The 25000-nt window shown below is 43.7% G+C and overlaps 1 protein-coding gene across 1 annotated transcript in view; it reads right to left on the minus strand.

The window, feature by feature from the left end:
• Tsp66E (Tetraspanin 66E) overlaps window positions 1–25000 on the minus strand; it is a 456405-nt gene that overhangs the window by 310094 nt on the left and 121311 nt on the right. The window contains exon 3 of the mRNA XM_080282418.1: window positions 21746–21773. The gene's annotated coding sequence lies outside the window, so the exon portion shown is untranslated. The remainder of the gene's footprint in view (window positions 1–21745; window positions 21774–25000) is intronic.

Below are 25000 nucleotides of genomic sequence, written 5' to 3' on the forward strand. Positions count from 1 at the left end.
GCTTGAGAGTGAATGGGTGGGTATAGTTGAAGTGAGTGTGAGTGGTTTTAGGTGTGGGCGTGGGAGTGAGTGGGGTGGATGATAGGAATTGAGTATAAGTAGGTGCGGGTGTAGGTGTGTGGGGATCAGAATAGATGTGGATGGATGAGTGTAATATCAGTGTGTGTGTGTGTGTGTGTGTGTGTGTGTGTGTGTGTGTGTGTGTGTGTGTGTGAGAGAGAGAGAGAGAGAGAGAGAGAGAGAGAGAGAGAGAGAGAGAGAGAGAGAGAGAGAGAGAGTGGGTGGGGTGAATGACAGGAAATGCATGTGGGTGGGGAGTGATCGTCTCCGTGGGTGGGTGGGAGTGAGTGTAGGTGAGTGAGTAAGTGGGTGTTTGCGTATGTAGGAGTGAGTGTATGTGAGTGAGGATGAGTCTGTTTGAAAGTGGGATGGGTAAATATGAGTGACTGAATGAAGGTAAGTGGCTTGTTGGTTGGGTGGGTGAGGTGTGTGTGTAATCTGTGAGTAGATGGATTGAAATGACAATGGGTTAGATTATAATGGTGAGTGGTAGTGTGCTAGTAGGTAACGTCATCATCATCATCATTATCATTATCATCAGTACTTTCCTCCTACACATCATCATCATCATCATTATCATCATCATCATCATCATTATCATCATCATCATCAGTACTTTCCTCCTACACATCGTCATCATCATCATCATTATCATCAGTACTTTCCTCCTACACATCATCATCATCATTATCATCAGTACTTTCCTCCTACACATCATCATCATCATCATCATCATCATCATCATCATCATCATTACTTTCCTCCTGCACGTCATCATTACCATTTTCATCATCTTCTGTGATTGCATTACCTCTCCAAGGATAATTTGAACGGAATGGGATCGTATCTTGAATTCGATTACATGTGTCTGGTTTCAATTCTCTCTCTCTCTCTCTCTCTCTCTCTCTCTCTCAGCCATCCTCTACTTAAGTTTTTCCTCTCTCACACCCTTTTCTGTCCCTCCCTGTTACTATCACATACGCAGTGCTTTCTTTCACACATTTTTTTCCCCACTGTGCCAATACACCCATTACTGTTATATCCCATTACTGTTTCACTCCCCATTACTGTCTCACACCCCATTACCCACACCCCCATTACTCTCTCTCCAATTCGTATCCTACAGTATCATCACACTTCTTATCGTCTTACACCCATTATTGATTGAACCCATTATTGCCACATACCAATTACTCATCACTATCTCACACCATTACTCTTTCCCACCCATTATTCTCATTACCTTTATTACTCCACATCCCTCAATTATCTCACAGCCTTTATTTCGTCTCACATCTCCAATTATCTCATGTGCCATTATCTCACTCCCATTACTATCTCATTAATTAGCCTGCTCTCACGCCTCATTAGTCTCCCCCCCAGTATCACCTAACCAATTATTGTCTCTCCCCCCATTCATGCCTTCTTTTACTCTCACCCCATTACTGTCTCACCCGTTACTGTCTGTCACTCCCATTATTGTTTTTCACATCCACCTACTCTCATTGTTTTTTTTTCTCTCTCTCTCTCTCTCTCTCTCTCTCTCTCTCTCTCTCTCTCTCTCTCTCTCTCTCTCTCACAGCTTCACCAGACCGTAATCACTCAAGCGCAAAAACCCCTCACTTATCCCTGGGCAGTAAAGAAGGAGGCACGAGGAAATTGGAAGGGGAATGGGGAAACTACTCAGAGTAGATCATGTCAAGTGGAGGAGGATCAAAATGAGAGAAAGAGAGAGAGAGAAAGAGAGAGAGAGAGATGGTGGAAAGGACAGAGGGGGGGGGGGAAAGAAGATGTGGAGAGAGATAGGCAACTGGAGGAAAGGGAGGGAAAGAGGGTGAGAGGGAGAAGGAGGGACGGAAGAGAGATAGGCAAACAGAGAGGGAGAGGGAAGAGGAAACAGTAGGCAGATGAAAAGTGAGGGACGATTAAGAGGGGAGTGGTTCCAGAGATAGGCGTGAGAGAGAGAGAGAGAGAGAGAGAGAGAGAGAGAGAGAGAGTACAAGGAAAGCAAACAGAGAAACGAAGAGAAAGAAAAAATCGAACACCGAGAGAGAAGAAGCGCAGCATGATAAAAAAAAAAAAAAAAGAGGCATAAAGGGAGAGAGAGAAGAATACGAAAGGGAATAGGAGAAGAGAAAGGGACAAGGAAAGAGATGAGAAAACAGAAGAGGACGTTGAGAGTGTGCACGGTTAAAGATCTAGAAGGAGAGAGGAAGGAAATCACAGGGAGAGAGAATGGAGGAGTAGAGTGGGAGGTAAACTGCAGAGGGAGAGGAGAGAGCAGGATAAAATGAAATATCAGATGGGGTAGGAGTAGGAGGTTGTGCAACGTGGTGGGTTGGGAACGACGTGCAGGAAGCCGCTGATAAGGAGGCCCCCAGGAAATGAACGACACAGCGCTCTCTCGGGGCGTCCAGACCTGCCGCGATGGTGCTGAGCTGCGTCCATGATGGTGCTGTGCTGCGTCCGTACTGGTGTTGTGCTGTTCCCATGCTGATGCTGTGCTGTGTCCATGCTGGTGCTGTGTTACTTCCAGAACCAAATCTAATCTGACATGACCTTATGGTGTTTTGTTACGTAAAAAAATGGTCATAAAGAATGATACTGTAGTAACTGTTGTAGATTTGTTGACCAATACGTAGCATTTTCTGTGACTAATGGTAGAGACTTGAATAGAACTTCTGATTCTGTTTCACTAGCTTTCCTTTTCCATCTTCCTTCATGCTTTGCTCACGTTATCTTGGACGTAAAGAGTTGATATCATAGTCTTTCCTAACCTTATAACAAACAGCCTCGAAAAGACCATTAAGTTGGCAGCTTCTTTGTGCATTCCTTCTCGCTCTCTCCTCTTCTCTTACCTTCTCCCTTCCTTTCTTCCTCGCATTTCCTATCCTCCGGTCTTACTCATCCTCTCCCTCTTCTCTCTTTACTTATACCTCTCTACTCTTCCTGTCTCCCTTTCTCTCCCTTTCCCTCCTCATCGTTAGTCTTTCCCACGTTCCATCTCTCTGTTCACTTATTATTTTCCGTTCATTCTTCCGTGATTTCAAGCTACTTCAGTTTAATAAGAAGGAAGTAATGTTATTGCATATATTAGTAACTGTAAAAATATATAGCTATGTACAGAATGTTTTTTTTTTTCTTTTATGTAAATAACGCAACTGACTCAAATTAGAGATGGTAGGTTACTCACCGACGCCGCACCTTGACTCGTGACTTGACTTTTGATTGATGAACACCAAACCCGAATCACCTCTTCCCGCCCCCCGCCCGCACACAATGTATGTCCCCGTAGTGATCCAAATCGGATCAGAAATTCATGAGATAATACCGCAGCGTGAACTTTGACCTCGAATCAAGACTTTTGACCTATGAGCGATCTGCACCAAAACTCACTTACTTCCTCCTAAACCCAAACACATTTTATGTGCCAATTTTGATCCAACTCGGATCAAAAATTTATGAGATAGTTTGTTTACATACATACCTAGGTACATACATTTATACCGTACACATGCATGGATAGAAACCAACTCAATCGTTATAGCCACGCCTTCAGCGTCATTAATAACTCTCAAAATAATTATGGGCATATTAGACTGCCAGATAAAAAAAAAAATCATCTGCTTTCCAAACGAAGGAAACCCGATTTTTTTTTTTTTTTTTTTTTTGGGGGGGGGATTTTTGTTTAGTTGTCATTTTACTTCGTTCTTCTCCTGACAGCCATTTCCACTCGTGTACTCTTCCTCTAACGTGTGCTTCCACCTCGTTCTCGATCTTCCTCCCCTCACCGCCACCAGGACATTAACCCCTTCAGTACAGTGTCGTCATTTTTCGTGTACTCTTGCTATCACCAGTCGATTTCCTTCAGCTTCAGAGAGATTTTTCGAACAGGATGGATTAGATACAGCTTTCAATAACCCCTTTACTACCTTCTGAGCTGAAAACAAAAATAAATTGATAAAATAAATCAGTCTGTCGATCGCAAGGCCAGAGGAAAGAGGACGTCACTGGATTAAAGAAACTAAATTACCAAATCTCTTCCACCTCGTCCCCGATCACCCTCCCCTCGCCTCCGTCCATAATTTGCTCCTCCTTCGCTTTATCCTGCTACCTCTTTCTCAGTCTCCCTCTCCTCTTTCCTGAATTTTCTGTATTTCTCTATTTCATCCTTCCACCTCGTTTTCTGACTCCTCCTCCTCCTTCACACGTCCATCTCTCATTTCCTCCCTCTCCACTTTATCCCCCCACCTCTTTCTCAGTCTCCCTCTCCTCCGCAGCGCCAAACTACCGACCCTCTCCTCTGATGTTTTCGGTCGGCCACCTCCACTCCGACATCTGCACCGAGACCTGTTTTGGCGAGAATGACATTTTCGGCCCCACGAAATTCTCGCTCCTTTTTCAGTTCCATGGTTTCACTTTACTCGTTGTGTGTGTGTGTGTGTGTGTGTGTGTGTGTGTGTGTGTGTGTGTGTGTTCGCTTTTTTGTGGTTTGGTATACTTTTTTTTTATTATTTCTGTATACTATTTTTTTTTTAGTGAGTTTTTGTTGTCATGGTTTCAGTACCCTCTACAAGTGTACGAGTATTTCATGATTTCAGTATTGTTTTCTTATTTCATGCTTTCATTGTACTTTACTGTATTGAAGGTTTCAGTATTTTGTTTCAAGGTTTCATGATACCTCTCTATATGTCGAGGTTTCAGCCTAGTTTTATTTCATGGTTTCAATATACATACTCTTTCTTCATGTTTTCAGTGTATTTTTATATTTCCTGGTTTCAGTATACTCTCTTCTTTCATGGCTTCAGTATACTCCTCTGTTTGTTGGTTTCGCTTTACATGTATTACACAGTTTCAAGATGCACTGTTTTTTCATGGTTTCCTTATCTATTTATTTCGTATTGCAAGTATACTTTTATTTCATAGTTTTACGACACACGAATTTTATGATTTATGTAAACTCTTTATTTTCTGGTTTTCACTCACATCCTGTTTTCCATATGAACTTTATTTCATGGTTTTAAAATGCTCTTAAATCATGGTTTCAGTATTCTCTTATATCATGGCTTCAGGCGTGTTTATTTCATTTTCAGTTTATTATTTCAACACACGTCCTCATTTTCATTTACCTTACTTATTCCTACTTGTCCTTTCACTTTTTTTTTTTTTTTACTGTAATGCTGTTCCCCCCTCCTTAGTTTCCTCTTTCAGTTCGTGCTCTTATTTCTACTCTTACCTGTTTTTCAGTTCTTGACCTTGTATTTTACTTTATTTTCTCTCACTCGAGCTAGCGCTGTCTTTTTTTCTTTTTTAATGTCATTTTGCGCTCTGTAATTTTTCATACTCAGACTGTTGTTGTCATGATTATAAATATTTCAGGCAGCAGTCTCATTTCTTTTATTATTTCTTGCACTTTTAACATTCTCTCTCTCTCTCTCTCTCTCTCTCTCTCTCTCTCTCTCTCTCTCGTCAGACGTCCATTCCCGGAGTTCATCCAGGATCGTCATAACTAAAACGTCTTCTTTCTTTTTCCGTCACAGTTCATCTCGCTCGCTCCACTATTTCACGCCGCCTTCCCTCATGAGTGGACCTTTACACTTTGCCTTTCCACCTTCTCTTTCTCGGTCTACCTCTCCTCATTCCGCCACCTGCATCACTTCAAAACACACACACACACACACACACACACACACACACACACACACACACACACACACACACACACACACACACACACACACACACACACACACACACACACACACACACACACACACACACACACACACCGTCTCTGAAACCAACGAAGGCAATGATTTCAACCCGGAGCGAAAAGATCAGTGGAAACGTGCGTGTGTCCCGCAGATTACGAGAGAGAGAGAGAGAGAGAGAGAGAGAGAGAGAGAGAGAGAGAGAGAGAGAGAGAGAGAGACTAGATGGATGAATGGATGCATGGAAGCTAAATAAAAAGACGAAGAGACAGACAGACAGACATTTCAACCGAGAGACACACTTATGGACCCCAGACAGAAAGGCGGGGAGGAAAATACCCAAACAGACAGGTAGACAGATTGGTTTCACTTGACAGCTTGTAAACACGGCCCCCATTTAGCTTGGTTGGTCCTGTTACCTATCTCCGGGTCACACATCAATTCCGTCCACCTCCACACAGGTAGCATGAGAGGAGAGGTGTGTTTGGAGAGACAACACGCCCCAGAAAAGTGTTGTCGTATATGTATGGGGCGTGGGAGACAGGGAGGGGAGGTTAGAGGAAAGGGGAGAGAAAGGGAGGGAGGCAGAAAAAGGAAGGTAAGGGTGGAGGTGGGAAAGAGGATGGGGGTAGGAAAGAGGGGAGGAAAACTGGATTGAGTGAAGTGAGGGAGGGAAGAAGAAAGGTTGGAGGTTGAAAGGAAGGGAGGGGTAGGTGGAGGAAGGGATGGGGAGGAGCAGAATGGAAGTAGGAAGGGAAGGAGGGAGAGAGAGGATGAGTAAGCGGAAAGAGGGAGGGAGAAAGGGAGGAGAACAGGTTCGTAGGAGGGGAAGGGGAGATGGAAAGTGAGTGGCAGTGAAGGAAAAAGCAAGGAAAAATAAAAGCTGGACACGAGAGAGGATAGACGTAAGAGTGGATGGAAGGAAGGAAAATGTCAGAAGGAGACAGAAAGAGGGAAACAGAGGGAGACTTAGGGATGGGTAAAAGAGAAAAGCGAGAAAGGAGGTAGGGGTTGAGGGAAGCAGAGGGGCATGATGGAAGAGCAAGGGAGGAAGGTGGGAAAAAGGCAAAAATGAGGGGGAAAAAAGGGAGGAAGGGAGAAACAGTCAAGTTGGGAAGGATGTAGGAAAAGGAATGAGAGGGAGAGAGAGAGAGAGAGAGAGAGACAGACAGACAGACAGACAGAGACAGAGAGAGATGACAGACGTCGAGAGGCAGGGGAAGAAGAAGAGGGTAGGGAGAGAGTGAGGGAAGTGGTGTGTGGCAGGAAGGAAGAAAATGATGGAAGAGAAAACGAGAGCATAGAGGCAGGAGAAGGGGGAACGGGAAAAGGAGAAAAGAAGAAAGATAACAAGAAGGGTGGTAAGAGGGAACGAAATAGCTAAGAGGTGAGTGAAGAAAATGGAGGGGCAGGAAAGATGGGAAGGAAAGAAGAAAAGAGAGAGAGAAGGAATATTGAGTGATGGAGATGATGGTTAGGAAAGAGGAAGAAAGGAAGAGAAAGGGGATTGGTAGGGAGGTTGGTAAGATGGAAGGGGGAAGTAAAAAAAAAAAAAGGCAGCAAGAGAGAAGAGGGAGCGTACAAAGGAGGGTAAACAGTTACAGGTATATTGATTCTTTGCAGACTGTTTGTTAATCTGTTCAGCCCAAGGACGTCTTTTTCATTTTACTGTAGCTAACGTCATGCTGCTTTACCTAGCTTAATAGACCCCGTCACCTAAAGTTCGCTAACTATCGCGTATCCTGAATAAAATTGTCTGGCTGTGGTAAGAATAAGTTGAAATGGCATCCTGGAGCTGAATGGATGAAAGGACAGACTGTGGCTTTAATAGTTACTGTAATGTGTGAGCCTATGACTAGGATATCAGAGGAGAGTGGGAAAGAGGAAAGGGAAAGACACAGAGGAAGCAGAGCGTGAATGTGGGCAAATGAGACAAGAATGTGAGTAAATGTAGTACTCTGTGTATATGTGCGAGTGATAATGACTGAATGTGTGAGTATGAATGCGACGGAATGAGAGTAAACGACAAGAGTGTGAGTAAATCTATCAGTGTGTGTGTGCGTGTTCAAGTGTCAGGGAGAGTGAGACGGAGTGCGAAAGTGTGAGTGAGCGAGGGTGAGGCAGCAGCAACAGAGACAGCCGGGTATCTGTCTAACCCCGGCTCATGTTACGGCGTCTGGCTGGTCTCGCACTCAAAGGACAACAGCTCCACTAGGCACTGCACTCTGGTAGCTGACCTTGACAAAAACCTCATTGTTGAGAACTTGTCTTTCATTTGTCTAAACTCTAAAGATATTTGCTTCTCTAATCCACTTACGGACTGAAAAATAGACAGGAAGATGGAGATAGGTAGATAGATAGACAGACTTAGATTGGGAGAAACATATAGACAGACAGACAGATAGACAGTTAGATGCGTAGATTGATAGGCAGGCAGACAGGCAGAGTCGATAAATAGACGGACAGATAGATGGATAGATAGACAGACAGACAGACAGACGGATAAATAGACACATGCATAGATAGATACAAGTAGACAGGCAGACAGACAAATAGGTAAACAGACAGATAGACAGACTAATAACTGGAAAGATACATGTACATTTTATGGTATGTACACAGACAGGTACAGTGAAAGCTTAGTAAATCGATGGTTAGCAAGAGCAAAATATCTAAATGTGTCCAGCTTCCCCTAAATGCTTGCAACATCATCAAGGAAAAGCACGAAGGCCACAGTCTGACCTCCACCCTGACCACACAGAACAAACTGGCAAGAGTGACAAGTGTGGAAGAGGAATTAGGGTGTGTTCTTCTTTGCACATTCACGGCTGTACAGTATCTTCTCCCTCCCTTCTCTCTCTCTCTCTCTCTCATGTTTCCCATCCCCATCCATCTCCCTCTACCCTTTCTATCTCCCTTCATCCATCCCATTCCCCCTCCATCATTACTTTTCTCCATCCTCTGGTTTCCTTTCCCTCTCCCTTTTCTCACTCAGTCCTTCCTCTTCTTTCGTCCTTCACTTACCCTTCTTTCATCCTTCTCCCTTCTCGCCCCTCCCAGTCCTCTCTCGTCTCCTCGTCCCTCCTCCCCGCCTTCCCCCTCTTCCTCGAGTATTCACTACACTTAATTTAACCTTCATGGGAGTTGAAACAAATAGCGTCGTAATCTCATGGTATCTCTCGCTCTTCTTCTTTTATCTGTTTATTTTACCTGTTACACTGAATATTCCCGTGTACCTTATATGGCTTTATTAAACTCCTGTATGTGATATGAAAGTTTATTCCCTGTATGACGATGGCTTTTTTTTTTTTTTTTTTTCTATATTCTGATCACCCAAAGACCATTTCAATTGATTTAGGAGAACTTTTTAAAACATCAGAGGTTAGATACTACCTTTTTAAACTCCATTAGAACAAAAGGTCTCCCATAAGCTGAACAAAATCTCATGGCAGCAGCAGGACAAACAGCTATCGATGTCGCCGTGCTGAAGGGGTTAATATCAGCACAGGCGACGCTCGCTGCTCATGTGGTCACAGGTACTAGCCCAGGTGAGATGCAGGTGTTTTGCGCATCGGTTCGAATCCCTGAGAGCCGGTTGGAGGCTTTACGATTAAGTTGTACTGCCAGGGACGAAGAGCGGTCGCCTTTCCTTATATGATCGAGTAGTATAGCCTAGCCCAGGATCCCTACACCTTGCCAGACATAATATGGCAGTAGGTCTGGTCGTTACCGTGTTTTGTGTAAGTCTGTACCGGTGCTGTTTTTAAAATCATCACAAATTATATACCGTAACTAAGTAACATCAGAGACTAATAACCCTTGCAGTACGATGACGCAATTTGCCTTTTATTTCTGCTATTCCCAGGCGATTGTATTTGAACTGGAGAGATTAGAGGCATCCTTCACATAGCTTTTTCGTGGCTAGAGTGCTATACAGAGCTGGATGAACTCCCCCGGTGGGACCAAGAATTAGGCGAAAACGATGTCCTCGGGCTGAAAGGGTTAACGCATCGAAGTCAGAAGTTGGTAAGGGGGAAGTGCTGGGGAGCCTGTTAAGCCCACGAGAATACGGCTCTAACTCGTTTTGCCGGCTCCCACGAATGCTAGATTAATGGCAGTGAAGGACGGCGGTGGAGACGAGGAGAAGGACGGAGACGGGAAAAGAGGTGAAGGAGAGAATGAAAGAAGTATGGGAATGAGGAGAATCGAGGGACACGAAAGAAGGAAGGAGAAAGAAAAGAAAAGAAGGGAAAGAAGGAGGAAATGAAAGAAAGGGAGGAGGAAGGGGAAAATGAAAGAGAATGTGGAGAAAGGAAAAAATGAAAGAAGAGGGAAGACGAAGAAGAAGGAAATAGAGGAAGGGTTAGAGGGGGAGGGATGGAAAATTGTGAAAGAAAGGAGAGGGAAACAAAAAGGAAGGGGAAAAAGGAGAGAAGGAGAAGACAGAAAGAGGGGAAAAGAAGATGAAGAGAGGAAGGGAGAAGGGAGGAAGAAAGGGAGATTGAGAGACGGGGATGGGGAGAAAGGAAGATGTAGAGAATGAGCAAGAATGAAGAAAAGAGGGACTGGAAAAGGCGGGAATGGAAAAGAGGGGAGAAGGAAGGAGCAGAGAGCTAGACAGAGGAATGGGCAGGGAAAAATAAGGAAATTGGAACGCAGAAGGATATAAGATGAAAGAGATAAAAACGAATGAGATAGCCGGAGGGGAAAGGAGAGAGGAGAAAACGGAGAGAGGGATCCGGAGGAGGAGGAGGAGAGAGGAGAGGAGGGAAGTATAAAAAGATGAGAGAGGGATAGAGGGAAAGGGAGAGACAGAGAGGTGGGGTGGGAGGGAGGAAGTAGGAGCTGGGAATATGGCTCAAGGGTTGACAACATCTCAGATTACATAGATGCTACAGAGCTTACGTCATCTTGGCTCACTACTGAAGAAGGGCTCAGTCTTTCTCACACCCACTTTGTTTCTCTCTCTCTCTCTCTCTCTCTCTCTCTCTCTCTAACACGCACGTCCAGTCCTTTGTTCTCAGTCTCCCACCCATTTATATGCCACTCACGCCAGCGTACTCTCACTCACATGCAGTCTTTCTCATTCTTACCCATTTACTCTGATTCTTTCGCACTCAGCCTCACTCTTACTGTAACACCCCTATACTTACGAGTACACTAACACCCACCTACTTTCACGCACATCCACTGTTTTTCCCACCCACTTACTCTCACTCTTACAACCAGATTCGCTCATGCTCTAACACCCCCTTAACACACACGCTCTTTTTCATTCACACTGACTTACTCTCACAGCCAGTTTCACTCTCACTCCATCGCCCCATTAATACACTCACACCCACTCTCTCATTCCTACCGAATTACTCTCACTCTCACAGCCAGCCTCAATCGCTCATTCCCACCGATTTACTCTCACACTCAGCTTTACTCTCACTCACTCCCCACACAGTCCCACACTCTCTCACCCACCATCACTCTCACTCGTTCTCTGCCCCAAAGCTAGACCCTGGCTTTTAAGAAATCGATAATTCTGTTCCCCGCTGGTAGTAATTCTTTGTGGGATGTCAGTCATAGTGGAAACCTCGTGGAAATCTTAGTCGGTTCTTTGTCAGTGTGTTGTTGTAGAAAATATGTATGTGTGTGAGTGAATTTTTTTTTATGTTACCTGTCTCTGTGTTTATATGTTAAGGTGTTTTCTGTCTGTCGGTATCCATCTTTCAGCTCACCTGTTTATTTTTGTCTATTTTTGTTTGTCTTCCTGTATTCCTGTCTGTTCTTCTCTGCTTATCTATTTGTGTGGCTCTTTATATTCTCTTTGTCGTTCTGTTTGTTTGTGTGTGTCTATTCTCATATGTCTGTCTGTTCTTTTCTGTTCATCCGTTTGCCTCTCTGTCAGTCAGTACTCGTCTTTCTGTCTGTCCATCACCCTGTCTATGTGACTAATGAAGGAAACATCTAGTTGTCCAACGAAAGGCCTTGGGTGATATGAGTCTGGCGTAGGTACTCATAATTGTTATCAGTTTGAGTTCCATCTACATAACTATAATCCATTCACCTTAATTTGGGGGAGATTGTCGTTGTGTTTCAGTTTATTCAGTAAGCCTATAAATACGAGGGACTGTATCCTAGTTAATTTAAATCGTTTGGAAATAGCAAACATAAATCCAGAGGTACGTCATCTGATGCAAGGAGTATGCATGTGTTCTAATTATGGTCCCTCAGCCTCAAGCAGGTGTGTGTGTGTGTGTGTGTGTGTGTGTGTGTGTGTGTGTGTGTGTGTGTGTGTGTGTGTGTGTGTGTGTGCATCTGGTCTCTCTCTCTCTCTCTCTCTCTCTCTCTCTCTCTCTCTCTCTCTCTCTCTCACACACACACACACACACACACACACACACACACACACACACACACACACACACACACACCATTTTTGCACTCGCACACTCTACTTTCACCATTAACACTCTCAGAGCGTCATTCGCACATTAAACCATATCCATGCCTCACAGCATCGCCCATAATCTCCCGCATCTCCATTCTCACCCTTACTCACTTTCACCCTCTTCCTTTCCACACCCTAACCATTTTGCTTCTCATTCTAGCTCTTACCCTGTCTCTCAACCTCGCGTTTGACATTACACTCTCACACCCTCCCAACCAGTCTCTTCCTTTCGTACTTACATATCTTCTTCTATCACATGTCCAACCTTCTCTCGTCCACTAGCACCACTGCCATTTCACTACCACCACTGTAACAACATCACACTTGAACACCATTTCCTCATCACCACAGACAGCAGAGTACCACAGGATAACATTACAATCACATAAACACCTTAGTACTGCTTTACACATTCGCTGTGGTAGCACCTAAAGACCATATTATGCTTCACAGTGTTAGAAACAGTACCACATTACACCACACACACCGTAATACAGAATAAAGCCCATAAAACCATGCTCTCATGACCACAGAGAAATCGACACCATCACATCACACCTATTCACGCTACAGACAACCGTACAAAGCCACACAGTACCACAGTACATCACTCCACACCACAGACACCGTAGAACTACCACAGAAACACAGCAAGAAGGCTCCTACACAGCCACAATACACCACACCACAACCCAACACCATACCACACCACACCACACATCACTACACCGCACCACAACCCAACACCACACCACAGACATCACTACACCACATCACATCATTTCATACAGACACCACTCTACATCATATACACCACATCGTTACACCTCAGACAACACCATACCACACACAGCACACCACATGCACCACACCTCCACACTAGAGACGCCACAGGAGCACAAAATGATGCCCCCATCTGTGGCAGATCATAATGTGTCCCTGAGTGTGTATCATGGCTCTGAATAAGTACTCAACACCACCCTCACCACTACACCACCTCATAGCATCACGCAACAACACCACCGCACAGCATCACATCACAATACCACCTCACAGCATCACATCACATCACCACCACAGCATCACACCTCCACTACCACTGCCTTACCACCAGTTGAAGCAGATCACTAAATTACCACAAACTTCTGCATCACCATCACAACTAAACATCTCACCATCACTAAAGCACCACATGAACACTGCAGCAAGCACCACACCTCAGCACAACACCACAGAATCAGTATAGCAGCACAGAGCATCGAGTGGCCATAACCGTGAGTGTATCGTGGCCGTTCATGCAGTAATAACACCCTCCACCAAACCACCACCACCACCACCACCACAGCAGATCCAAGTTACCTCAATAGCAACAACATACCACCGTAAAGTACACCACACCACACAACACCACACCACACCACACCACACCACACCACCACACCAAACCAAACCAAACCAAACCAAACCAAACCACACTACATCAGATGACCACCATATCATTCAGACACAACGAAACACCACACTACACATCAAACCACAGCGTTACACCACAGAACCACCACAGCATCCCAGCCACCACCCAGCACCACAGCACACCACAGAGGCAGAGAGTATCAAGTGGGTGCTGAGTGTTAGTGTATCATGACCCTTAATGCGGTAATTACACTCCCTATATCAGCCGGGCCGCACCAGGGCTTATCCTGCTCTTGGGATCAGGACGGCTGGCGTAGTGTGTATGTGTGTGTGTGTGTGGAGAGAGAGAGAGAGAGAGAGAGAGAGAGATGAGATGAGATGAGATGAGACGGAATTGGGGCATTCACAGCTAATTTCTTCACTGTTTATAATTTGTCTTCTCAAATAACACAAGTCAGTTTTAGTCAATAAACTTTTGGTTCCTGTTGCAGTACAAGGCCACTCAAAAAAACTAATTATCCAAACACATATTAAAAGGGCAATCAGTAGGTCTCCCATCTCCGCCAAGCTATATAATGAACTGATACTGGCACCACGAATCAGATGACGGGTGATATTCTTCCTATTCCCAGCATTGTTTTATTTATCATAGGAGAGATTTTGCGAGCTAGAAGGATGGCATATAACCTACACTTAACACCTGCACTGAGAGACACCTTCCTTAAAGTGAATCTATCGTCTGGTTGTGGTTAGAGTAAGGTGAAAAACATGTAACCGGACCGAATGGGTTAACATAGAGACCACTGCATCCTTTTTCTCTGTCGTTTAGAGTTTTGAAAATGTAGTAACTTCACATCCACAGACCTGCAGGAACTTTCTCACAAATTTGCATCACGGTCGTCCTGGTGTGTGTGTGTGTGTGTGTGTGTGTGTGTGTGTGTGTGTGTGTGTGTGTGTGTGTGTGTGTGTGTGTGTGTGTGTGTGTGTTTTAAGCCGTTGGACGGACAGAAAGACGACAGGAGACAGGCTGACATCTGTGCTGGCGAATAGCCTATATATAACGTCCGTCCATCGTCCATGCCTGGGATAAAAATCAGAACTTTTTGCGAGGAAGCAAGAAAACCACAAGTGAATGAAACTGGAGAGAGAGAGAGAGAGAGAAACCACAAGTGAATGAAACTGGAGAGAGAGAGAGAGAGAGAGAGAGAGAGAGAGAGAGAGAGAGAGAGAGAGAGAGAGAGAGAGAGAGAGAGAGCCTGAAGGGTTAGTGGCCCAGAAGGGTGAGATAGAGCGAGTGGAGTGGCAGGAGGTAAAAGCAAGAAAGAGAGTGAGTGGGAAGCTTGAGAGAGAAGAATAGAAATGAGTGAGGGGTTTGGGATGAAAGCGACTGGGAGATGGAGGAGGGGAATGAGAAGAATGCAAGACTGAAGGGAATGTGAAGTGGAAGAGCAGAATGTCAAAGGGAAAGAGAGGGAAGGCAAAAGGGGTGTGAAAGAGAGAGAGAGAGAGAGAGAGGTGGAAGAGTAGAATGTCAAAGGGAAATGGAGGGAAGGCAGAATGGGTGTGAAATGAGAGAGAGAGAGAGAGAGAGAGAGAGAGAGAGAGAGAGAGAGGTGAAATGGATGGGAGTCCGTGATGCGTGCGTAAACTGTGAGAGAAGACAAAGTGAAAGTGAAAAAATGGGAGTGCAAATTAAAGGAATGTAAGGAAGGTGAAAAGAGAGTGTGAAAGAGAGTGAGAGTGAGAAAATTATGTGAGAATAAGGAGAAAGAGGGTGAGGCTACCGTGATAATAGATTTTGAGTTGAGATAATCGACTGTATGAGAGAGAGAGAGAGAGAGAGAGAGAGAGAGAGAGAGAGAGAGAGAGAGAGAGAGGATAGTGTTAATATCATACAACGAGTTGAGGAAAAAAGATAAATGAGGAATGAGAGAGAAACGTGACAGTAAAGACAGAGAATGTTTTGAGAGTTAGGTAAGTATAACAGACTGTGAGGTGAGAGAACAGAGTGAGCGAGAGAAAAGTATGAGAACAGAGTGAGAGTTGTAAGAGTGAGGATAGAGTGAGATATTAAAATGCTAAGTGTGAGAAGAGTCTTGTCAGGTAGGAATGTGAAAATGAATATAGAGTGGGAAGACGAATCAGAGTGAAGTGAGGAGGCAACGAGAGGTAAGGAGTCTGATGGGGGTGTGTAAGAAGTGTGATGGAGTGTGTAAGAAGCGTGATGGAGTGTGTAAGAGGTGTGATGGAGTGTGTAAGAAGTGTGATGGTGTGTAATGGACATGGGGTAGACAGTGTAAGAAGTATGATGGGGTGTGCAAGAAGTGTGATGGAGTGTGTAAGACGTGCAAAGGTGTGTGTAAGAAGTGTAATGGAGTGTGTAAGAAGTATGATGCTGTGTGTAAGAAGTATGATGGGGTGTGCAAGAAGTGTGATGGAGTGTGTAAGACGTGCAAAGGTGTGTGTAAGTAGTGTAATGGAGTGTGTAAGAAGTATGATGCTGTGTGTAAGAAGTATGATGGAGTGTGTAAGAAGTGTGATGGAGTGTGTAAGTCTGTAAGAAGTGTGACGGAGGGTATAGGAAGTGTGAAAATGAAACATGAAATCAAGGTGAAAACAAGGTGTGAGAAAGAAAAGTGAAAAATGAAAATTTTGGGAAGACGACGTCAGATAAAAAAGTGAACGAATAATTGAATGCCCGAGAGAGAGAGAGAGAGAGAGAGAGAGAGAGAGAGAGAGAGAGAGAGAGAGAGAACTACAAAGGAATGAAATGGATGTGGTGTGGAGGCGGTGTGCGTGAAAAGCCAGTGAAGTCAAATACAAATAAAAGTTAAGCAGAAAGCAACAAGTGAACGAAAGAAGTAAGAACCATGGAGAGAGAGAGAGAGAGAGAGAGAGAGAGAGAGAGAGAGAGAGAGAGAGAGAGAGAGAGAGAGAGAGAGAGAGAGAGAGAGAGAGAGAGAGAGAGAGAGAACATCTGAAGGGCGAAATAGAGGGGAATGAAATGAATGATGTGTCGAGGAGGATGGTGTGAAATATGAGGGAGGTGAAACATGAAGTGAAGCTAAACAGGAAGCAGAATGTGAACAGAAGACAGTAATGGGAGAAACTATGACTAAAAGTGAGAGAGAGAGAGAGAGAGAGAGAGAGAGAGAGAGAGAGAGAGAGAGAGAGAAGGTAGTGGAAGAACGAAGGACAGAGGAAAGAAATGAAAGGAGTGGAGAGGCAGAGAGGTGTGCAATGTGAGCGAGAGAAGTGAGACAGGAGAGAGTGAGAGTGAGTGAAACAAGACTGAGACCAAACAGAATTGAAGTGTGAGAGAACTAGAACGATCAGGTAAAAGCAAGAGAGAGAGAGAGAGAGAGAGAGAGAGAGAGAGAGAGAGAGAGAGACAGACAGACAGACAGAGAGGAGGGGAAAATTGAGAGTGAGTGGAAGAAGAAGAAAAGAGAGAGTGAGAGAAGTGAGGGAAAGGAATGAGAAAGAGGAATGTGAAGGAGTATGGCAGAGGATAGAGGCAAAAGAGTGTGAGAGAAGAAAGAGTGAGATGAAAGAGTGTAAGTGAAGTATGAGAAGTGCGTGAGAAAGGAAAGGGAGGGAGGAGAGTGTGAGAGAAGTGAGGGAAAGGAAAGGGAGGGAAGAGACTGTGAGAAGCTCAGCTAAAGGAAAGAGGGAAGAGAATGTGAGACTGGAGAGAGAGAGAGAGAGAGAGAGAGAGAGAGAGAGAGAGAGAGAGAGAGAACTGTGAATAGGAAAAAGGAAACAGAGAGAAGAGAGTGGGAGGTGCATGATGTTGCAAGTACAGGAGAGAAGAAAGAGGAAAAATAGGAAGAGAAATAATCGTGTGTATAAAGAGAAGGAATAAAGAAAAAGATGTATGGAAAGAGTAAGGGTGAAATACAGTAAACCTAAGAAGAAAGAGGAAACATATTAACATAAAACGTTTAATCTCCCCAAAGGCAAAGGAAACAGTCATGCGGTATAAAAAAAAAAAAAGGGCACTTAAGGTGTCAGTGCTTTTAGTGGGATGGTGTATTTTTAACTTTAACTATTACTATAACCATACAATTTAATTCAGCTTTTATTGCGTTTCCTTTATTCATTATCAGTTGCTGCAGAGAAACTTGTGATTGACTGACATTGCTTTCTTCTGCGTGTGAGCGCCACCCCGCTGGGCAGGGTAACACGGTCCATATATTAACTCTTTCAACCCCAGGACCTCAATTATATTTTATTTTTGTTGCTTTCAGAGGAATTTGTTTAGTATAGGTGAACCTCCCTGGCAGTAAGGGGGTTGAAGAAGGCTGTATATAACCCAGCCAGTTCGGAAATTCAGTCACAGAGCTGAACAAAATCGTCTGGAAATAGGAAGAATAAGATAATAGTAAGGGTGATGGGGTAATGAACTGCAGAAGTGATATCAGGGAAGAGTGTGAAGGTAGGTTGGTAGGCAAATGGAAGTGTGGTCCTGTCACAGCTGATAATTGTTGGATGATAAGGGTGTGGTTCGTCGGTGCCACCACCTTTAACCTTAAGTCAGCTGAGGTCCTGGTCAGAGACAATACTGATTTTAATTTGATTTATACTTTGAGAGGGACCCTTCATGTGGTGGAACAGATAAAACCAGATTTCTCCGGTGCCTGGTTATATAATCGTCCCTCAAGTTTTTTCCTCTCCCCAGAAAGGAGGATGATGGACTACAAGAAAAACAGTTTCATCCTGCAGTCCACTGGGTTCACGTTCAGATTAGCCGGGACCACAACAGCAGCAACAGTAGTGACATACTTTCTTTTTCAAACTTTGAGTATCTCATCCAAGCTCATATTGATTTCCCCACACTCCTCCACACATAATTACCTTTGACCCACAGTGACTTTGTTTAATTATCCTTGATCTCTCATGACCTGCTTCACTCATAGCTACATCTCTTGACTCACCTGACTCTCCCTACTCACACCTCTGACCCCACGTAGCCTCTCAGTGTCTCACTAAATTTCCCCGATTATTATAAATATTCCTGACCTTTAATGACTTCCCTAACACACCCTAAGCTCACCCGACTTACTGACTCCCCCTGATCCGCCCTAACCCCTCCTGACTCACCATAGCCCCTCCTGACTCACTCCAACTCTCCCTAACCCCTTCTGACTTACGCTGACTCGCCGCAATCTCTCCTGACCTCACCCAACTCGCCCTAACCCTTCCTGACGTACTCCGACTCTCTGCGATCCCTCCTTACTCAGTCCAACACACCCTAACCCTGCCTGACATACCCTGACTGGCCGTAATCCCTCCCGACTCACCCTAACCTCATTTGACTCGTCATGATCCATCCTAACCTCTTCTGACTCACCCGACCCTCTTCTGACTCACCCAAACCCCTTCTGACGCACCCTAACGCTTTCTGAATCACCCTAACCCCTCCTAACTCCTCTTGACTCCCCCTAATCCCTTCTGATTCCCCCTAGCCTCTCCTGTCTCCCCCTAGCCCCACCTGATTCCCCCTAGCCCCTCCTGACTTCCCCTAGCTCCTCCTAACTCCCATTAACTCCTCTTGAATTCCCTTAACCCCTCCTGCCTCCCCTAACCCCTCCTGCCTCCCCTAACCCCTCCTGATTCCTCCTAACCCCTCATGACTTCCCTAACCCCGCCTGACTCACCCTAGCCCCTCCTGACTCACCGTGACTCACGCCCTGACCTCCCGTGACCTCTCAGTGCCCGGCCTAACCTAATACCGAGCAGGGCGTGACCAGTTCTGCGCGCTGTGTCTCGCCTATTACCTCACTTTAATTTCCACATCGCCTTTCATGTATATAAGTTTCGCCCCTAACCTTTCGCATCACACTGGCTCTTGCGTCGCTAAATGTTGGCCTCATTAGGTATGTTATTTCCTTCGCTACGAGTGGTCTTCATTAAGCTGAATGAAATCGTCTGTCGGTAGTAAAAAAACGAATAAAAAAAAAATATGGTACTATAATGCTCTAATGGCAGCTTCATTTAAACCCTTTCACTGCGAGATGTCTCCACTATGCTGAATAAAATCGTCTTCTGTAATACGTTAATTAGACGTGAAAAGGGAACGTAGTGGTACTTAGAGTATTAGCCCTTTCAGTAGTGGGACTTTTGTATCTAAGTTCTTGCTACTACCAGACGATTTTCTTCAGCGAATAGAAGAATTTTTCCTTATATTTTTCCTCCTGTTTTTGTTTTTGTCTCATTCTTGTCACACTGCGTGCTGTTTATATTTTCTCTCCATTATAGCTATATCTTTATATATCTCTCTCTTTATAAATATTCTTTCTTCTCCCATACGGTCCTACTGTTTTCACGCACTCTTGCCTGGCTTACCTTTACCTTACTCCTTTAACTTTCTCTTCTTTCACTTTCTTTTGGCACACACTATCAATTCTCCCTCCTTACCTTTCTCTTTAATCTGAGCCTTCTAGTTCTCTCATACTTCATTTTTTCTCCTCGTCATCGTTTCATTTTCACACACTCTTGCCTCACTCACTTCACGCACTCACGTTTCAAACCCTCTGCCTGTCCGCTTCATTCCTCCCTTTTCTTTGTACGTCGCCCTTCCTCTGCCTTTTGTCTCTCTCATCTCATTCTTCTTCTACACATTTTTCTTCTTTTCATGCCTACTATTTAGCCTTCTTTAATGTTTCACTTTACATCACTATCAAGACCCTCTGCCTCTTCCCTTCATTTTGTAGTTTGGTCGTCAGCGCAAAATGTCTGTCTGTCATTTTTCTTCCAGACATCTCTTTTTTTTGTTTGCCAGTTTCTTACGTTTTATCCATCTTTGTCCATTTAAGATCCAACTACTTCTTTCTCTCTCCTCATTTATTTCCAGTCATCTTCTTACATTCACATCTTGCTTTCTTTCTAACACTGCATCATGATTTACTTCACCCTCCTATCATACCCTCCATCTGCACACCCCATTCATGTCATTCCGCTGTAATGCGTTCTTTCGATGCCCATTTGTTATCATTAGTTTTGCATTTTCTTTCGTTAAGTTCTTGTTTGTCTCCTTCTCCTTTACGTACATTTTAATATTTCCTTTACTTCTATCTCACATTTCATGATCATTTTGCTTTCACATTGCTCTCTCTTACCTCTTACACACTTAATCATATATCATACACATTTCTCTCTCGTCACAGAATCTCACATTCACTATTTATTCTCACACACACCTTCCCGACAGGCTCCCACCTCGCATTATATTCTTCGTCATTCTACCTCATTCTGCAGAAGAGCCGAACTTTAATTTCAGCATGAGTTGGCATGCCACATTCTTTCTATAATGCCTGTATGTAAAAAGAGACAAGACCAGTGAAGCCTGACCAGCAGCAGTTTAGTTACGATCTATCACAATGCTGGTCTCGTTATTAACTATAATTAAATCATGTCTCTTTCTCCATTAACAATAAAAAACAGTGTTGAAATTCGAATCACAAAATATTACCGGCAAAAACTTTAGTACGATATCTATAAGACAAATAAAAATCGAGCGTAGTCAGTTTATGGGAGGGGATCCGATAGAAATTGCAATCCGGCTGTATTCATCCTGCGAGCCATTGGTTACTGCACATCTGATACACCATAGCCACCCTAAGGCATCCACAACCAGGCCCCGCTGATTGCCTTGTGGTGTTTATCGCTGCCGCCTCATTTCTTGCCAGTCGTTGATCATTCCCTTGCATGCTGTGTGTGTGAACAATGTCGATAATGAAAATGAGACAAGTAATACACATGAGAATATCAGTGTGCCATTTTTGCTGAAGTAAACTGCTAAGGTAGAGGACTTGGGAATCACCTAAATCTTCGAGACTGTGGCCTATACATTGTCTTAATATAATAATAATCATAATCATAATAATAATAATAGTAACAGTATTAATAATCGTCATCCTCGTCATTATTATAATTATAATGATAATAACAATAATAATAATAATAATAATAATAATAATAATAATAACAATAATAATAATAATAATAATAATAATAATAATAATAATAATAATTATTATTATTATTATTATTATTATTATTATTATTACTCTTATTATTATCAAAAGATGTAGGCTACAAGACATCAGTAACTTACCTCTTAGCGTTGTGGCCGTCTCCCTCACCTAAAAATAAAAAAAATATTACGTTAGTCTCAGTGTTTTCTGTAGTGAAGAAATTACATATTATTTGGGTAATCGACTTATCCAAGATATGCTCAGACAGGAAACCAGTAATATTATCGCCTAAGTGATGAAGTGTATCTTACTGGTTAATTGAGAGAGAGAGAGAGAGAGAGAGAGAGAGAGAGAGAGAGAGAGAGAGAGAGAGAGAGAGAGAGAGAGAGACGAGACACCCGAGACAGTGCAAGAGTCTATAACCAGATCACTTACGTAAGAAACAGGTTGTATTTAATGACGATCAAAACGACAGCAAGGCACAATAGGCGCACAATAGGAGCCTTAACCAGACCAATCCATCACTCTCTTGCAACACTGTACCACCGTCAGCGTGATTATCAACTGCAACTGTGATTCCTCCGCTCCCACACTCATTCTCAGTCTTCCTCTTCGCTGCCCTCCCATCCGTCATCATCATCCATTATTCATCTCTCGTTTGTCATCGATCTTTTCTTTCGGCGTTTATTCAGTCTTTCGTTATACATTATTCAGCCTCTCTGTAATCTATCTTCGTTCTCTCTGTGTGTCTGTCTCCGCATGTGTGTCTGCCTGTTATTATCCGGCCACTGTTTATACACGTCTATCCATCCATCCATCCATCATCATATCGTTCTCATCTACACCTGTCTCCAGCATTCCTCACGGCTGCATCGTCTCTCGTTACCCTCCAGTGTCTACTAATCCTTTGGCATCCTTACCTACTCCTACGTTCTCCATTTATCCTACCATCCCAGTCCATCTTAGCTGTCATTTCTCGCCTAGCTATTAATTTCTGTTCATGGTACTTCATCCACTCCGTATCACCTCTTATTCACCTTCACCCATCACATTCATTCATTCATCTCATCCATCTGTTCTTTCATCATTACTCATCCTGGCGATTGTATGGTCGTTCGTTCGATTCCTGCAGTTCCAGGAAAAAGTTTATGAATTTGAATTCGATATCATGTTCATTGCTATTCCACATGTTCCCATCGACACGTTATCAATTTAAAATCAAACTAATACCAAACACCAGATCCGAACGTGATAACTCTATTGTTACACACTAGAGTTGGTGAGTATTATTGCCCAAATGTCAGGTTATGTGTGCGGGTTGCAGAGGATCAACCCTTTGTTGGTATGTCGTCGGTGCATTACTTGATGTCGGGAATAGTGCTTCCAGTCAGTGTCGAAAATTGGATTCATGAAAATAATTAACCCATCCTAGGTATCTAACGTATTGTCATCCCTCACCCTTCTGTCTACCCATCCCTCATCATCCCTTACTCATCCTTGCACATCCTCACCGTCCATCCACCCACATCCCTTCATTATCACACTGATCGTTCATTTTCCCTCAACTCGTTCGTGTTCAAGTGGTTCAGCCCAGGGGTAAACTTGGGGGAAAAAATTAACCTGTTCTCTGGCTGGTTTCGCAGGGGCAAGTGACCTCTCTTGGGGGGACTCTCCAGAGGTGGGGTCTTGTTTCCTTCTGTTTATATAAGCATTCTCCACCACGCTTTCCCCAGAAAAACAAGAGAGTGAAGTGATGGAAAAATAAAAGAGTGAGAGGAGGGGGGGGGCTGGGAGGATGAAGGAGGGAAGAGGAGAGAAGTGAGGAGAAGGGTCCGAAGTGAGAGGAAGAAAAAACAATAAAGGAAAAAAATTTGGAAAGAGTAGACGAGGGCAAACGGGGACGTGGAAAAAAAATGAAAGAGGAGAGAAAAAAGACAGAAAGGTAAAGAGCAGAGAAAGGACAGCTAAACATTGCTGACCCATCAAGTGGAGATGTGTCTAACTAAATCATTTAGTTTGTCTAACGCGAGACGATCCTCCTCAGATTTGAGAAGTATCTGTTTTTCAGTGTTATCAGACTTAAAACTATCTAGATTAATAAAAACACGCACAGTATAGCCATTGTCAAGCAGGAACAACATTTGGCAGGTGTTCTGAGGATCTCACTTTCGCAGGAATATAAGCTGCAATAACAGCTTCTTGGAGTCATTTATCCAGACCATAGAGGGAGGAAATTTTTGCACCTCAGATTTTTTCCTTCTCAAATAAAATATGACTCGAACACGGTCTCGCCTTCACCCATAAAAAAATAAATAAATAAATAACTGTAGCAGTGAATACATGACTGTATGAAACTATTTATATACTTTCCTTAGCTGACTTGTAAATCCTCATCCTCCACTGAATATTAATATATATCCCATAATAAAACTTTCTCTTCGTACTAACAAGCATCCAGTTACAAGCGGCATTCGCCCTGGTGAAGAAATATGGAAGATGAGGAAGGGAAAGCCGAACTGGAACTATAAAGTGGAAGAGTACGAGTGTATGATGAGAGGAATACTGAGGTGGAAGGATGCTGTGGAAAAATATACCGGTATGAAGAGAGAAATGTTGAGGCTGAAGAAACGGGTGGAATAGTACATGAAGAGAGGAATGCCTAGGTGTAGGGATTGTGTGGAAGAATGTGTGAAGCGAGAAATGCCAGAATGGAAGGTTAATGTGGAAGGTTACATAAGGAGAGCAATACTAATTTGGAAGGGAAATATGGAAAGAGTAAGAGGAGAAGAAACTAGACGGAAATGAAAGGATAAAGTGGGAGGGTACGTGAAGATAGAAAGACAGTGAATGAGGTGGAAAGTTAAAGTGAAAGAGTATGTGATGAAAGGAGGACCGAAAAGGAAGAAGGAAAAAGTGGAAGCGTACACGAGGAGAGAAACAAAACAATAAAGTGAAAAAATATGACAAGAAGGGAAGGCCAAGCAAGAGGTGAACTAGTTGTATGGAATAGCCTATGTGCAGAATCCCTAGGTGGAAGAATCAAGTGGAAGAGTACTTGAAGAGAGGAAGATCGAGAACGAGATGAAAGTGTACACTGAAACAGCACATGACAAGAAGGTCCAGAGTAATATGGAAGGATAATATGAAGAACACATGAGAAGAGGTCCAAGGTGGAAGTATGAAGTGGAAGAATACCTGAGGAGGGGAAGACTGGGGACGAGGTGGGTGGAGTACATGAAGGTGGTGTGCTTGGAGTGGTGTCAAGGGGATGGTGATGAGGAGGGGAAGACTGGGGACAAGGTGGGTGGAGTACATGAGGGTGGTGTGCTTGGAGTGGTGTCAAGGGGGTGGTGATGACCTGTGATGAGCTTTGGAATTGTGTTTTGCATTGACCA

This window comes from Coenobita brevimanus, chromosome 93 (genome assembly GCF_032717465.1).
Source record: "Coenobita brevimanus isolate Jiangsu-jjx chromosome 93, ASM3271746v2, whole genome shotgun sequence".
NCBI lineage: Eukaryota > Metazoa > Arthropoda > Malacostraca > Decapoda > Coenobitidae > Coenobita > Coenobita brevimanus.